We start from the raw sequence: 18499 nt of genomic DNA on the forward strand, positions 1-18499 counted from the left end.
TGGGTATCATCAGACTCACCAACTTGTCTCAGAATCAACAGACAGCACAGGACACACCCTGGAGCTCATCTTCACCACCAGCGACAGCATCAAATACAACTCTACCATGCTGCTGACATGGACTAACCACTCCATCATCCACTCCCAAATCAACACCCCTCATGTAAACACCACAACCAGTGTCAGCTTTCTAAGCTGGAGCTAGGGCATAATCACAAAAGCAGACTGACTCAGCTCCCTTAGCATGGATCAACCTAGACCCAGAGACAACATCAATAAGGACATCACCAACTTCAATAACTGGATGAAGAACTGTGTGGACTATGTTACACCTATTAAACCCAATAAGCAAAGCAAATCAAACAAGCAGGCCAGCTGGAACACTGAAGATCTCAGAGACACCAAACAACACTGTTAACAAATAGAAAGGAAACAAAGAACTAGCTGGGACACCACTGAGAGAACCACCTTCAATGCTACACTAAGCTTTTATCAGCAGCAAATAAGAGATACCAAGAATAAAGCACTAGTGGAATGAATTGACGGAAGCTCCAACAGCTGCTAGGAGATGTTCTTGATCGTCATAGACTTCACCTTGCCCTCAGCCGCTGTCAACAGCATCGCTAACTCCCAACATCCCTCCAATAACGTCTTTCACAGCAAAATTGCAAACATCTATTGCAGCTTCACACACAACTCAACCCAAGGAAACTCGTTGCCAACCTACCCACCATCAACCAAGATGGCCATCTGACCGAATTGACAACCCTCACCAGAAAGGACACATTGCCAATCATATTGGCCAAGCACTCAGAGTTTGCAACCAGTAGTAAGTCCATTTGGAGAAAGCTTTTAGTTATCTGAAGGTAAATCTCTCCTACAAAATCATTTTGCCTCCAATCAATAGATGTGATTTTATTACTTTCATACATGTATGATTGATGGATGTATGACGTTACAACGCACACTTTTACAACGCATGCACTTACAACGCATTTTTTACAACGCAACATCCACTACAACGCATTCCATTACAACGCAGGACACTTCAACGCATTTTTAAAAACTACCTTTACAACGCATTCCATTACAACGCATACTACCTTTAGAACGCATACCATTACAACGCATAATATTACATTGGATTTAAGGTAAGTATTGGATAGTATAGAGGTAAAAAATACTATTCTTACTCCAGGGGGTGCAACAGTAGGGTAAGTGTTGGATAGTATAGGGGTAAAAATTACTATTCTAACTCCAGGGGGTGCAACAGTAGGGCAAGTGTTGGATAGTATAGGGGTAAAAATTACTATTCTAACTCCAGGGGGTGCAACAGTAGGGCAAGTGTTGGATAGTATAGGGGTAAAAATTACTATTCTAACTCCAGGGGGTGCAACAGTAGAGTAAGTGTTGGATAGTATAGGGGTAAAAATTACTATTCTAACTCCAGGGGGTGCAACAGTAGGGTAAGTGTTGGATAGTATAGGGGTAAAAATTACTATTCTAACTCCAGGGGGTGCAACAGTAGGGCAAGTGTTGGATAGTATAGGGGTACAAATTACTATTCTAACTCCAGGGGGTGCAACAGTAGGGCAAGTGTTGGATAGTATAGGGGTAAAAAATACTATTCTAACTCCAGGGGGTGCAACAGTAGGGCAAGTGTTGGATAGTATAGGGGTAAAAATTACTATTCTAACTCCAGGGGGTGCAACAGTAGGGCAAGTGTTGGATAGTATAGGGGTAAAAATTACTATTCTAACTCCAGGGGGTGCAACAGTAGGGTAAGTGTTGGATAGTATAGGGGTAAAAATTACTATTCTAACTCCAGGGGGTGCAACAGTAGGGCAAGTGTTGGATAGTGTAGGGGTTTTAATGTAATATTATGCGTTGTAATAGTATGCGTTGTAAAGGTAGTATGCGTTGTAATGGAATGCGTTGTAAAGGTAGTTTTTAAAAATGCGTTGTAGTGTCCTGCGTTGTAATGGAATGCGTTGTAGTGGATGTAAGTGTAGTGCGTTGTAAAAGTTGCGTTGTAAAGGTTGTTCCCCATGATTTATGCAGTTAACACATGTTTCATAACACAGTCGCTTCTACAGGGCTGATTTCTACTAATTATTATATCCACTTCATACAAGTCCACATGTAGTGCATAGTTCAAGATGCACTTTTCTGAACAAGCAAAGTTTCCCATAATTTGGGGTCAACTGATCAGATTTGTCACAATTGAGGACCATTGATGCCAAATTACTTTATAAGATTTTGATATTTGCTTAATTGGGATTTGTAATAGATGATTCATATGAAGTGACTATACGGATTAGAGATTAACAGATATTAATTAACATTGTGTAACTGAAAATCTCAGCGCACTCGTATGAAGTGGATATAGTGATTAATAGTAATCACCTGGAAGAAGCGGCGGTGTTGTGACACACAAGTAGGCTGTGTTAATTATACATGTACAAAAGGAATAAAATCATAGCTATTAATTTGAAGTGAACTGATTTTCCCTGAAAGTCTTTTCTTCAGATCGTTCAAAACTTTTTCCATAATAACATAACATAAAATAGCCTTTACTGAGAGGTCCTGGTGAACAGGTTTTGCTGCCGTGGAAAAAGAACATAGCAAAACCAAAGGGGATGATGGACGGAGTGTTAAACATTTCAAGGACTCACCCCCAGTCAACTGATCTGGGTTTAATCCATCATCATTCTTTAGCTCACTCCGCCACCCCAGTTCAGACATGGCCATATGCAAATCAGTCTGACCATGTGCCTCATGGGAACAGTCCAGCCCAAACTGCCAAGCCATGTCTTCCCTGGACCGGAAACAAGCATCCTGGGACCGGTTTCTGGCTAATCAGCCATCATCAGCCAAGCTAGCTTGAATCCAGTGGCAAAGTGAGCAAGGGACCCACGTCTGGGCATACCCTACCAACTTAGGGCGAACAAAGCAAAACCCAAGGGGATGATGGACGGAGTGCTGAACATTGCAAGCACTCACCCCCAGTCAACTGATTTGGGTTTAACCCATCATCATTCTTTAGCTCACTCTGCCACCCCAGTTCAGACATGGCCATATGCAAATCAGTCTGATCCTGTGCCTCATGGGATCAGTCCAGCCCGAACTGCCGAGCCATGTCTTCCCTGGACCGGAAACAAGCATCCTGCGACCAGTTTCTGGCTAATCAGCCATCATCAGCCAGGCTAGCTTGAATCCAGTGGCAAAGTAAGCAAGGGATCCACGTCTGTGCATACCCTGCCAGCTTAGGGCAAACAAAGCAAAACCAGAGGGGATGATGGACGGAGTGTTGAACATTGCAAGCACTCACCCCCAGTCAACTGATCTGGGTTTAATCCATCATCATTCTTTAGCTCACTCCGCCACCCCAGTTCAGACATGGCCATATGCAAATCAGTCTGACCCTGTGCCTCATGAGAACAGTCCAGCCCAAACTGCCAAGCCATGTCTTCCCTGGACCGGAAACAAGCATCCTGGGACCGGTTTCTGGCTAAACAGTCGTCATCAGCCAAGCTAGCTTGAATCCAGTGGCAAAGTGAGCAAGGGACCCACGTCTGGGCATACCCTGCCAACTTAGGGCGAACAAAGCAAAACCAAAGAGGATGATGGACGGAGTGCTGAACATTGCAAGCACTCACCCCCAGTCAACTGATTTGGGTTTAATCCATCATCATTCTTTAGCTCACTCCACCACCCCGGTTCAGACATGGCCATATGCAAATCAGTCTGACCCTGAGCCTCATGGGAACATAGCAGGGGCTACCATGAAGTCAGGATGAACGGCGATGTACCGTGGACTGAAGGGCTGGTTTGTAAGTCAGTCCTGGCCTTTTCTTGGTTTTCAGGGTACTTTTTGGTGAAAAGGTTTTCAAGTCTTAAGGTCTGGAAGAAGTACTCCCAACACCAGGGTCCAGGACCCGGGTGTACCACTTGAGATGGTTAGAACTGATTCCAACAAGGAACGGGTGCAGAGTTCAAATCCCTGGAAGCTTGTTATGTCCCTGTAGCTCACACAGGAGGCCAGCCAACTACCCTTGGGGTCACTTCTTGTGATCCTGGATATGAGGAGATAGGCCAGATCTCCTTCCAGCAGCAAGGCAGGCCTTTAAGCAGCAGGGTAGTCCTCTAGTAGAAGCAAAGCAGTCCTCTGGGGGTCTTCCACAGGTCCAGGGGGCATATTTACAAGAGCTTTATCTTCGCTTTTTGGGCTTAAAAAGACAAAAAAGCGGAGATAAAACTATCGCCCTATTTACAAGAGGGTGCTAACATGCATAATCGCATGTTAGCACCCTTTTTCCCAACACCTCCCTTTGCATCTCTAATGAGATGCAAAGTGTGCGTCACTGAGCGTACCCTGGATGGACTACCTTGCAAATATCGCTGATGTTCTCATCGCGATATTTATAAGGCTGCCCCAGCATTTTAGCACACGTTAGTTTTTGGAGAAAACGCTGTTTTCTCCAAAAACTAACGTCTGCTAAAATGCAGACTTACCTATCCCTAACATTGGGGTGGATTATGCTGATACTACCCTGTGGGTCGTATCAGCAAAGTTATCGCCGTTTTGCAGGGAACATCGCTGGAAAACCAGCGATGTTCCCTGCAAAACGGCGATAACCTCGCTATCTCTGGAATTTTTATCGCCCTGGAGAAACACGTTGTTAATAACGCACTACCAGGGTGATAAATTCCAGAGATAGGCTGCGTGAACAAAATTATCGCTAAGCACGGCCAGCGATAATTATCACTGGCCATTGTTAATATGCCCCCAGGAGTGTACTGGAGGGTTGTTCTGAGGGTTTAACCTTTATAACAGCATTTGAAAGGGGGTGCTTCCCATACTATCCTACGTCTGGTTCTGGAAGGTTCTTTTCTTTCCCAGTCAAGGCTCCAAGAAGTCTGGGGTGACAAAAGACTAGTATCAGGTTCCTATGTGTGTGCTGGCAGCAAGCCCCGTTAAAGTGCAAGTGGGGCAGGGAACAGCCCATCCTTTCCACACCTCCTCCCTTTTGTGTCACTGTCTGAAGAAATATACAAAGTCCATTAGCAAAGCTATTCACATTCATGTGACCCAGGACACTGTCAAAGGCACAGACATTGTTAGGGCAGTAAATTGACAACTTTCTAGTGGTATTTTCCAAATTGTGAATTAAAATCTGACTTTGCCATCAAAGAGGATTTTAAATTACAATGTATTTGAGTCTGAATATGATACCACTCCCTGCTACAAATCTAAAGTTAGCACGTATTAAATGTAAAAAGGGAAACCAGTGTTAATCATTAAGAGAGATATGCCTTACAGTAGTGAAAAATAAATTAGGAGTATTTCAGTACCAGGACATGTAAAATTTAAACCCACATCCCACCTTGAATTACAATGCACCCTGAGCTACGAGCCAATTGAGTCTAACCAAGGGGTTACTCATATGTATTAAATATGTTGTTTTAGACCTGGCAAAAAGTTGATTTTGCCATCCTGAAATGGCAGTTTAAAATTGCACTACAGGCTGCAGTGACAGGCCGGAGACATGTTTTAAAGTGCTACTTTAGAGGGTGGCACAATGAGTGCTGCAGGCCCGCTATAGCATTTCAAATAGAGGACATGGGTACATTTAGTAGCATATACTAGGGACTTACAATTAAATTAAGTGTGACAATCGGGTGTTTATTGCAATGTTTTAGAGAGAAAGTACAAGCACGTTAGCACAGGTTAGCAGTGTCCTAAAGCCAACAAAAACAAATTCTGCAAATCAGGTGGTCTGAATGCAAAAACTTTAGAAGTGACCCTGCAGAGAAGGCCAAGTCCAATAAGCTACCCTAATTTATCTTGCATCATATAATAGGCTTTCATTAAGGACAAAATACAGACAGATTGGTTTACTTCCAAAGTACTTGTTTGTAAATCCGGCCTATAAAGTAACAACATATGTATTGATAATAACACTTTAGCACGTCACCGGCCCTAAAATGATAAAAAAGTATGAAAAAAGAGTGGGTCAACTCTCGAGTGTAGTTTCTAGCATACCCTTGCATCCTCTCTATCACTGCTCTGCAGCCTTAGAGATGATATATTTGATTGTATCTCATATTGCTTGGAACATCAGAATACTTCGTATGGAGGCACAAAAATAGCACTAAAAAGGTACACAATAAGAAATAAATGAGATTAACAGCTGGTTTAACAAATAACAAGGAATAATAATATTAAAACTAAAAAAATCAAATGAAATCAACTCAGTAAAGGAATATGGAAAGAATATAAAGAGCATACAAAGACAGTAGCCTGGGAACAGCATCTTTTCAGCAGTATGTAATAAAAAATATGAATATGCAATATTCCAGCTACACAAAATAATATTTGTTGTTTTGATATCAGTTAGTTTCAGTAATGAACTACCTGCACAACTCTCAGAAATTGTAATTGCTAATTAAAGTTTTTCCATCTGAAACCTTGTGTTTTAGAATTTCCAAGGGCAAGTCATATCTCCTTTTGTTCGTTTACGTATTGACTTTGTTTTAAATATCTGGCTGAGCTTATTCATTGCGACTTTTTTCCTTTTCAAATTTCTGTAAGCTTTCATTTTTCAAAAAAATCTCATTATTGATATTTTCAATCAAAAGGATTCACATATGTTACCAGGATCAGTGATGTACACATTTATACAGTGGTGTAGCAAACACATCTTGATACATCGACATGTAAGCAATCGTGTTAGCAAGTGGCACCATGTATTGGGGGCCTCAGAGGGATATCAACGAAAAGGGAGGAAGAGCGGAAGAGGAGCCCATACATTTTATGCCATATAGAAATAGCCAAGCTTTAAATACATCATTAAAACTTTGAAGCAGAAAGAAAACATAATAAAATCAATAACTCCCAAAACTATGTGGCTGGCGCTGCTCAATACAGCTAACTGGGACCAGGAGGTTCACAAGAGATGGAATGTGACATAGGTCTTCCGGGGACAAAGGGGAGCAGAGGATCCCTTGCGTATTTCTGCCCATAGGAACACTAGTCTCTCTCCAGTCTGCGAGTCATGAGCATGGGAACGGTCAGGTCATCTAATGGAGTTACTCAGTCAGTTATCTGGCTCTCCAAGTTCGTGGTCCAAGCCCGGGGGCGGCAATGGATTCAAGCTATTAAACAACTTTAGAACGCAGGTGTCCCACATCTTCTCAACTTTACTCGCTCCTCACATCCTAATATGTCATAACATCTGCTTCAGGGCCCACTTATGTGTCACCTGTAACCAGGCCGTCGATTTTCAAATTATGCTTAGTACGTTTGGTGCACTTTGAAATCCCCAAAAGGCAAAGGAGTGGGTCTGTGGCAATTGGAGTTGCACCCCCTCCCCCCGCCCCCAAAGGGGATTCTCCCCCTAGGCACCCAGAAATCCTCTGTTGAGGCTTTAAATCCTTTTTAGAAAAATCCTTTTGTTTGAAAGAATGACAATAGTTCAACAAGAGTAAGTTCATCTGATATATTTGTAGCCACTGTTACATGAATTAACTTCATTCACGAAGCATCCAAATTCCATGATGCATTTCAATTATGGCTTGATCAATAAAGTTTTTTTTCCCACAATTACGGTTCTCCCTTTGGTCTTCCCAATGCATTTCGGGCATTGCCCTTCATCAGGGGATAAAATCTGCGAACATAAAATGAGGACTAATTAACACAAGGAAAATGGCACTTGTTGCTATGATTGTGTGAATGATCAAAAACCTTTATCGTGACCCAAATGAAAAATCAAACGTGAAAGAAGTGTGTCATGTTTTTCTAGATAACATGAACTATACTTGAACTGGATGGATGGGATAACCCCTCGACAAGTCTGTTAATATCCTGTTAGATGAATGTAGAAACGTGCTGCCATCGATGAAACAATGCGATAAACAACGTGCATACAAGGGCGCAGATTTACAAGCCCCTTGCGCCACTTTTGCGTCACTTTTAACATAGGAACAGTAATACAAAAGTGGCGCAAGGGCCTTGTAAATCTGCCCCAAGGAATGTTAGATACGTGCAATGGTACACCCGGGGGTGGTTAGTACACAACAGCCGCGGCCCGTGGAGGGAGTTCCGTGGGGCGGAAAGGCGGGGCGGGGGAGGGGCAGGGTGGAGGGTACTAAAAACCGGAATATGGATAATTGGAGGTAAGTAAACAATTAAATAAATAAAATGAATTTCGTTGCGCGCCCTGCATCGCAAAATGCAGGGCACATTTGGTTCTTGCAGACCCTGGAAGGTTAATGGGACCACATCATTATATATGTCACCTAAATGAGTCATTCCCACCTGTTGCCATGGGTAAGCGTCATGGACGCCCAGAACAGATCTCAGAGCAAGTACCCTCCAAAGTGGCAATTGTGGTGCTTAAGGGGTTGGTGCCCTCCCCGGCTGCATATATCACTTCCAAACAAGTTTAACAACTTGTGTGAGCAGTCAGAGCTCTCCAGCCTGTCTCCCCAGCCTGAGAAGCCAATCCAACACGCTCCCACCCTGTAAGTCCGCCTGAACCATGTTACTCTCCGTTGTTCCACTTCCGGCCAGCCAACACATACGCCTTTGCAACTGGGCCCCCGCAAAATATATGTAGTTCCAGGTATGGAACCCCCAGTCCCTCCTGGAGCATGGGATATTGAACCACGGATAAAGAGACTCATTTCCGAGTGGGTCCCCAGACAAGATCAGCCTCCAGGCTCCGCAATGACTGAAAAAAGGACTTGGGTGGCACCAAAGGCAGAGTGGCAAAAAAATATAGGAGCCTCTGGAGAATTAGCATCTTTGCTACTGATTCCCTGCCAATGGGTGATTGTAGCAAACAAATTAAAAAATGCATGGAGGGTCGAATCGAGGCCAAGGCCTTACTATGGTTGCTTTTGAAGAGGTCTTTGTCGTTGTGGTACACATTCACCCCTAGATACCAAAAATTGTGGAAGCTCCAGGGGAGGAGCCCTGGCTCTTTCCTGTGCCCTGGCACAATATAGCACAAAGGAAATAAGCATGATTTGACCTAGGGCCTGATATCTCCCCAAAAAGATCAAGTAGGTCATAGAGGGACAGTAGGGATTGGGTAGGATACCTGAGGTACACCAACACATCTGGCACTATCTGAGCACACCAAAGGGGACCCTTAATACTTAGCATGGCAGCGAGTGGTTCCATGGCAGGCGCAAAAAGCTCAGGGGACCAAGAGCACCCTCGGCTTGTCCCTCTTGCTATAAAAAACACTGCGATACTGCCAGCCGGTGAGGACCATTGCTGCCGGAGCAGTATATTAGAGCATAATCCAGCCCAGAAAATCAGGGCCAAACCCAAGCGCCTCTAACATCTGTAGCAGAGAAGCCCAACCCAGCATATCAAATGCTTTCTCAATATCAAGAGAGACCGCCACTGGCAGGCCGGCCTTCCCCTTCTCCGCAACTATAATATGACACAATCGTGTAATATTGAAGTGCATCACACTCTGTGGTAGAACTCCTCATTTATCCTAATGGACCAAGGAGCTAAGTATTGGGAGCAGTCTATTGGGTAAGGCTTTACTCAAAATCTTGTAATCAATGTTTAACATTGAGAGCAGGTGGTAAGAACTCACCTCAAGAGGGTCCCTGCCCAGCTTTGGCAACACCATTATGAGAGCCTCATCTAGTGAACCTGGCAGGATGCCCTGTTGGTGTGCCTCCTGGTACATTTCCAATAGACAAGGAGTGAGAGTGGCTCCAAAGGTCGAGTAGTATTTCACAAGGAGCCCGTCCGTACCCAGAGTCTTACCACAGACCATCTCATGGATTGCTAGGCTGACCTCTATCTGAAGAGGCTCCTCCAGGTCCAACAATTGCAGCAGCGACAGGGGGGGAAGGGACGCTGCACAACCCACTCTAGCACCCATTCTGATGTGGGCCCCCAGGGGGAGGAATATAGTCTCTTGTAATATTTTGCGGCAACATCACTAATGTCCATTTGAGTGTTTCTCAAGTGCCCACATCATTGCGTATAGATTACCATCCTGTCATTATTTAATTTTTGAAAATTCATTATAAGCTTTCCAACATAAACACAAAAACATACAACCTTATCTGCCATATCATGTCAACTTTAGAGTACCTCAACAGTGTACCTCATCCATAAATGAAAAAAATAAGGTGACAGGGGCACCTTCATTTACCATGTTGTATAAGTGAAAATGAAGAAGAAACAGCATGGCTTGTAAATCTCTTGGAAGATGCTGCAGAATAAATAAAAAAATGTTGACAAACAAGTCTAATTCAACCCAGTTGCATGGTTTCTAACAAAGAGATGGATATCAAGGGGTATTCTAACTTAAAACCTATATGTGGGATGCCCATCAATCCCATGGGCATTCCTTATATTGAGCACCAATTACCAATACAAGTGCAAGCCTAAATTGTTGATCCATCTCCTTCTATTCGGAAACCACACAATATGTGATGCTTATCCTAACTGTTGAGTACCATTGCCATGCATGATAATTAGAGGGATATATGCCTTTTCATTTTAGTGGTGGAACTTAGTGAATGGATCAGGTATCAATTACAAGGATTCCAACAGCTACACAGAAGTTTTTTTCAGTCTGATCTAGAATTGATTAAAACAAAAATGTCTGACAAAAGAAACCTATTTTAAACCACTTATCATGGGATATGACAATTTGAAACATATATGTATTGTAACTTACTGTTGGCACAAATTGTCTGGCATTTATATTATTTGCACCTCTTAAAACATGGAGATATTATTAAACAACCAGGTCTGCTGTTAAAGTGGAAGTTGTATCTCAGAATTTCATTTAGATATGTAAATTATATTTCTAACATACTATTTCCCACCAAATATGAAGAGCATTTCTTTTCAAACAAAGCTTAAAAAGCTTTGGTCAGAATCTGTAGTGATATACAGTGCCTTGCATGGGGTAGTAACTGCCATATTAAGGCAATTTCAATATATGCAGATTCATTTGTCAAGACAATATTGAACAATGAGAAGTTGTGACCTATACTGGTGTTCCAGAGGTAGTTGTTTCTGGGTACAACCATAAACTTAGTCACCTGTATCAAATACTATACTTCACCACAGAGGCATTGGTCCTTCAATGGACTTTGCTCGTTGCAGTGATGGGTGAGGAATCAGTGTGCAGACCCATTGGCTACTCAAAAATGACCAGTTAATAGCTAGCCAACTCACAGATCAGAAATCAAATTTAAATTGACAACCCTTAGGACCATACTATAAAGGTAAAGAATGGCAACAGGAAGACCAAACCTTCTTAAAAAGTTCAATCGGACAAGAATCATACATACCAGTAACCCTGCTGTGGCTACACAGAACAAGAGCAAAAGAACCTGATGTTCTGAAAATGATCTATGACTCTCTCTATCATGTATTAGAAATCAGATAATTTGTAAGCACAGTTCCCATGAAAAGAACCTTAAGACACAATTAATGAAGACTCAGGCAACATTTTGTCATGAGTCTTACAGTAAATCTATTGCTAAACATAAGAATCCATGAAAATGATGGTTCTGGTTAAGGTTTTCTTCCACCAACAATGGTGAGAGGACAGTTCAAAATAGTACTCTTAGCATGGGCAAAAGGGTTTTTAGTCCATTAAAGGAGAGTCTTCGGGCATGGCAAGGGGAATAGAGCTTTAATCAGAAAAGTTCAAGTCTTGTCTTTCACCAGACAGCTCCAAATTATCCAGAAGGCAAGTTCATCGGCAAATGGAAAAAGGCAAGGGGCATGGAAAGTCCGATCCTATGGTGGGAAGGTAAGAAATCAAGAGAGAGTTTCCATCCCAACTCCTTGGAAAATCATGTTTTATACTCCAAATAGTTTATTTGTGACATGATTTTCCTCTCAAAGAAGTACGAAGAATGTATCTTGTCACGCATGCATGGCGTTTGACCTTGTCGAATGGCCATTCCTATTTGCAGTCCTCCAACGCATGGGTTTTGGTCCCAAGTTTTGTGCTTGGGTACAGCTATTATACACACTGCTCTTGGCACATGTTGCTGTCAACGGCCATATCTCAACTGATTTTCTGCTGGGCAGAGGAACAAGACAGGGCTGTCCCTTGTCCCCGCTCCTTTTTGCGTTAGTGCTGGAGCCATTAGCGGTGTGGGTACTCCAGGATCTAGTTATTGGTGGTATGAAATGGACGCATGGATGGGAGGACCGCATCTCCCTCTATGCAGATGATATATTGTTATATCTCACATCCCCAGAACGCTCCATTAATTGCTTACTAGATATTTTTACCTCATATGGGTGAGTGTCTGGGTACACTATAAATTGGGGGAAGTCAATCCTCTACATCCTACACGGACCCCCACCATGGCTCCCACGAGTTTGTGACATTCAAATTACAAGCGCAGGTTTTAAATATTTGGGAATTTATGTAACACATGACACTGCACAGTTCACAAATGAGAATCTCACACAGCCACTATTGCGATTTAAAAGTGATGTCAAATACTGGCGCTCCCTCCCACTTAAATTGCTGGGAAGGACGGCCCTCCTCAAAATGATGGCGCTCCCCAGATTCCTTTACGCTCTCCAGAATACACCATTCCCAGTCCCCTTGTCCTACTTTACGGCAATAAACGCGGAAGTGACAGCACTACTGTGGGACGGAAAGGTGACCTGGATTGCAACGCCCAAACTAGTGCAAAGTTAGTATGATGGAGGTATCGCCCTCCCCAATATAAGAATCTACTATTGGGCCTCCCAACTGACAGTCATTAATCAATGGCTTCATGCACCCCACGACGATCCCGCTTACCGCATGGATAGACATATGTTGGAGTCTGCTGGGATCATGGGAACACACTATAATAAGACCAAACGATCCACTCTCATGGGCCCAGGGGCGCACACGGTACAGGTGTGGTTAGAGGCGCAGAAAGCACTGGGATGGGAGGGGGTCATCACACAAGCCACACCACTATGGGATGTACAGAAGCTTGGCAGGCTACGAAACACTAAGGGGCATATCAACAAGGGCTTTATCTCTGCTTTTTTGGCTTTAAAAGCCAAAAAAGCAGAGATAAAACTAGCGCCCTATCAGCAACAGGGTGCTAACACGCAAATTTGCATGTTAGCACCCTTTTACTCTAATGAGATGCAAAGGGGGCGTTCCAGAGTGGAATAATAGGAGAAATGTCGCTAAGCGACATTTCTCCTATGATCAAGGATATCGCTAACCCTGTTAGAGATTAAAAAAAGCAGCGCTAACCGTGGTTAACGCTGCTTTTTTACGTCTGGTATTTTTCTTACTTAGCCATGATATCCTATGTAAGGTGGATATCATGGCTAAGTATGTCTATATCTATCAGCAAGCTATCGCCAAACCTTGTGGGATTATCGCTGTATTTCCAGCGATAATCTCACAATTGGCAGCTTGCGCTCTGAAATTTATCGCTTTGGAGATAAGCGTTGCTGATAGCACGCTATCTCTGTGATAAAATTCAGAGTTGGCCGGGGATAATTATCCTCACGCTAAGAGCGCTGAGCGATAATTATAGCCGGCCCTTGCTGATATGCCCCTAAAGGTTTTACACAGTGGTACCTGATAGGCATCTCTAAAGTGGGAGACCTATGGAAAAAGGGCGCAGTGATTCCATTTGACCAATTGCAGCACACTTACAATCTAGCGCACACAGAAATGTTCCGTTATATGCAGATAAGACATGCACTCACTGAGAAAGTCACACCAGGCACACTGCTAGCAGAGGCATCACCGTTGGAGGATAGAATCCTAACGGACCATCTGACAAAGAAGGCCATCTCCCTCACCTACCGTAAAATAATTATTAATCAACCAGGCACCATCGCAGCCCTACGGACGAAGTGGGAATCGGAGCTAGGCGACTTAGATGATTCGGACTGGCAGGAGGCGCTTGCATCCCCCAAAGAGGTGGCGGTATCCTCCAAATTCAAATTAATACAATTAAAATGTTTACATCGCACCTATTATACGGGCATGCCTTTACATAAGATTGGTAGCTGTGATACGCCACTCTGCCTCCGTCAGTGTGGCGAGACAGGCACATTTTTACATACGATCTGGCACTGCCCGAGGATAGTAAGGTATTGGGAGGCGGTTATGCATACGATCTCACAAGTAACAGACGTCAACGACTCTTCCGGAACCAAAGAGATGCATTCTCAACATTTGGGAACCCACAGACCTCAACCGTGCGACTCAGGAATGGGTGACGCTCGGCATTATGGTGGCGAAGCGAAACATAACACAACACTGGGGATCCCGACAGACCCCTACCCTTTCACAGTGGTGTTGTGACATGGACGGTATAATGGTTGTTGAAAAATCTGTATATATACACAGAGGGTGCCCCCAAAAATGGACTCGAATATGTAGCAAGTGGAATGCTTACCAAGGGTATATATGTGAACCCCCACGATCTGACACACACTCGGAGACAAGTGACTGAAGTAGTCTACAAAAGGGTATATACAGGAGGTGGGACCCCCTGTTGTCATCCCGGAATATTCACTGTACTTATTGTATTGACTGTATTGGGCTGAAATGTACAGTGCGCAAACAGGAAATATGTACACATGTTAACCAGATCTACAATACCATGTTTTGGTATTTACAAAATGCCAATAAACATAATTTTGTTTTTTTTAAAAAGAATGTAGCTTGTCCCTTTAGGAGTGTGGAATGAATATTTTAAAGGAAGCCACATTCTGAAAATGTAGTTGGAGTTGTTTTTTTTGTGTGCGAAGACTTTTTAAAAACTTTTTTTCAAACAGGAAGGAAGTGCTCCAGAGACTCCTGTCTAGCAGGCTCCTCCCAGTGCTTTGTCAATCTCCTGGTAACTTTTCATTGGGCTTTTGAGCTGGAACGATCACTCTCCTTGTCTGTTGCATGTATACCATTGGATTTAAGGACTTTGGGCCTGATTATGAATTTGGCATTCCACGGACCGCAAGGCTCATGCCTGGTGGTGGTGGTCTTCTGACTGCCCTATTACAACTAGGGTGGTCAGACCGCCATTGCACCGCTGCAACCGCAGAGAACAGAGATCCCTGGCGTTGTCGGTCTTGATGCCGCAAAATGCTTGGCTGGACTACTGTCATCCAGTCAAGCATATGACAAGTTTCCTCTCTGCCATGGTTTTCATGGTGGTTCCTCGCCATGAGAACCGTGGCAGAGAGGAAATACAGGGGGCCCTACAGGACCCCTTATTGCCTCTGAACCATGAGGTAGGTGCATGCAGGGGGCACATGTTGTGGCCCCCTGTGTTCATGCACCCCAGTACCTGCATGGCATGCAGCAATCACAGCCAGTGCAGGTAAGTAAGGTGGGGTGGGGCTTGGGGATAGTCGACAGACAACAGTTTTATTTATTTATTTTCTCTATTCTGTCATCTGTTGACTACCCCCGCCTCACCTCCGCCCCGCCCCGCACCACCGCACTTACTTACGTGTACCAGCCGCGACTGCCCTGCCGTTCAGGTATTGCCTTTGACATTCCCCTTACGGTGCCTATTTCAAAGGCACCACTGTGGGAATGCCAAAGAACTGCCTGCCAGTGACCAAAAAAGTTGTAATCTGGTGGGCTGTACGCTCAGGGGTTTGGCAGTGCAGGAGCAGGGCAGCGCCATGGCAGTCCTGGTCCCACACTGCCAAACTCCTAATCAGGTCCTTTGTATTTGGGATTTCACAAATAAGTTCAAAAACTGATGTATAAGGGTGTTGTTTGTTTGATTGGTGGCATGCACCAGGATTTATTTCTAGTTTTATTTGATTTTTTTAAAAGCATTGTGGTGGGTGGCCTGCAGCTTAAGTAAGGACCTAGGTATTTTTCTGGATGTAATTTTTCTTCTTTTGTAAATGAAAGATTTTGCACAGTTTAGTAAATGTTCTCCATGCCTCATTTGTCTGGCCAGTGTGTGAGTGTGTTTGCCATAGGCCACCATTTGTCTTTGTTCCCCAAGCCATGTGGCCATGAACCCATTTTTTATATAGTCAGTGTCCACATAGACCTGTATGTGTTCTCTGTTTTCCATGCCTCCTGCTTGTTGTTGTTTGGCCATGTGGCTGGTGGCAAGATCTGTCTTGGCAGTTTGGGCTGGACTGTTCCCATGAGGCACAGGGTCAAGGCAGATTTGCATATAGCGGGATCTGAACTGGGGTGGCAAAGTGAGCTAAAGAACGATGATGGATTTAACCCAGATCTGTGACTGAGGGTGAGTGCCTGAAAAGTTTCAGCGCTCCGTCCATCATCTCCTTGTATTTGCTTTGTTCACCCTAAATTGGCAGAGTATGCCCAGACGTGGGTCCCTTGCTCACTTTGCCACTGGATTCAAGCTAGCCTGGCTGATGAGGGGTGTTATCCCTAATACGGTCCCAGGATGCTTGTTTTTGGTTCAGGGAAGACCTGGCTTGTCAGTTCAGGCTGGACTGTTCGTATGAAGCACAGGGTCAAGACTGATTTGCAAATAGCTGAGTCTGAACTGGGGTGGCGAAGTGAACAAGTGAGCTGAAGAACGATGATGGATTCAACCCAGATCTGTAACTGGGGGTGAGTGTCTGAAAAGTTTCAGCGCTTGGTCCATCATCTCCTTGTGTTTATTTTATGTAGGCAGCCAGTGTGCTTTTGCCATGGGCCTGCATGTGTTCTTTATTGTGGCCATGCCTCCTTGCTGGTTGTTGTTGTTGTGACCATGTGGCTGGTAGCTGTTTTGTGTAGTCAACAAGTGTGCTTTGCCATATGCCTGCATGTCTTCTTTGTTCCCCATGCCTCTTTGTTTGCTGCTTGACCATGTGGTCAGTGTCAATTTTGTGTAGCTAGTCTGTGTGCTTTTGCCATAAGCCTGCATGTGTTCTTTTTTTCTGTCCATGCCTTCTTGCTTGCTGCTTGACCATGTGGTCAGTGGTCATTTCGTGTAACCAGCCTGTGTGCTTTTGCCATAGGCCTCATGTCTTGTTTGTTCCTCAATACTCATGCCCAGTGTTGTTGTTGACCAAGTGGCACTGGCTGGCAGCCATTTTGTGCATCCAGCCAGTGTGCCTTTGCAATAGGCTTGCATGGAAGAATATCAGATTAATAATATGCCTGAGGATAATGTCACTTATTGTTATTTTTATATTTCAATTTAGAATTTAATTACATTTTATTTAAAAAATGTATTAATTTAAATTTTTTATTTAAATTTCTTTGTATTTTTCTTTGTATATTTTTTTAAAAAATCAATTCAAAATTGAATTCTCATTTTTATAATTTTAGTTTGTAAAAAATGTTTGTGAAAATCATTTTTTCCTGTTTTGCCTTGGTCGATCCATCATCCATCCATCCAGCATAGGCACACAGCCACGTAACAGCATTCAGTTTTTTAAGTATATATAATTCAATTTACTCCTTGATCCTCTGGCTGTGGCGCACTCTAGAGTATACATTAGCATCATTTATATGTGTAATTATGATTACAATTATTCCATCCCCCCAGACCACATTGCCTGCCATAGACTAACCTCCGTTTTTAAAAAGATTTCTATTCCATTTACCCACTTAGTTCCCTGAGTGTCACTGGTGTCTCCTTTTTCATATTGAACATAAAGGCAAGAGCTTTATCATTCTGTGTAGTGTGTGTTATATTCTGATTGGGAAGTATGGTACAGTGGTGTGGTTTGACTTTAAAGGGGTTATCTAAGTTAATAAAACTACCACACTAATAACGCCATTGTCTGTACTTCCTCAAACTGCAAACAGCAACATGTTTCACACTAAATGTCTTTCTTGCTTGTTTGCTTTTTGGTGCACAAGAGAAGAGACATCACCCACAATACTGCCAAACAGAAGGCCTGTGTAGTCACATGTAAGTCCTCCAATCACTTCCGTTTGTGCAGCTTGGTGCAGCTGCCAACTAAGAGCTTTAAGAAGAGGGCCCCAAAGTAAGTTGTTGCCAAGAAAATTGTAGTGTGAAGAAGCAACTTTCCACGCATGGCGTGCCATTCAGAAACTTTTTCGGCAAACTGCTGCATCTCCCTACGGGGAGCAAGCTGGGAGCAATACTTCTGAATCAACAGCACCACCCCAACCTAAGCCAGGACCATGTCTGTCAGTGAGGCAGCCACTGCAATCATGTCGACACCCACAAGCAGTGAAGTTGAATTGGATTTGTCCCTTTCGCGAAGTAGTACACAATCATTTCAGGAAACAGAACTTGAAAGAATTATTATCTAAAAAACAAAAACCAACAAGGACTCTTGAACCAAGTAAAGGCACACAAAAATGCTGGAACTGTACACATTGCAACAACGTAATCACAGGTGATATTTTATTGCATCCATCCACGGGTCAAAAAATTAAAATTCACAGCAGCACAACATGCAACTCAGAAAATGTCATTTACATCATCAAATGCCCTTGTGGGCTACTATACGTCGGCAAAACTGAGAGGAAAATGAAAATCAGATTAACGGAAC

This window comes from Triturus cristatus, chromosome 4_1, assembly GCF_964204655.1.
Source record: "Triturus cristatus chromosome 4_1, aTriCri1.1, whole genome shotgun sequence".
Lineage (NCBI taxonomy): Eukaryota > Metazoa > Chordata > Amphibia > Caudata > Salamandridae > Triturus > Triturus cristatus.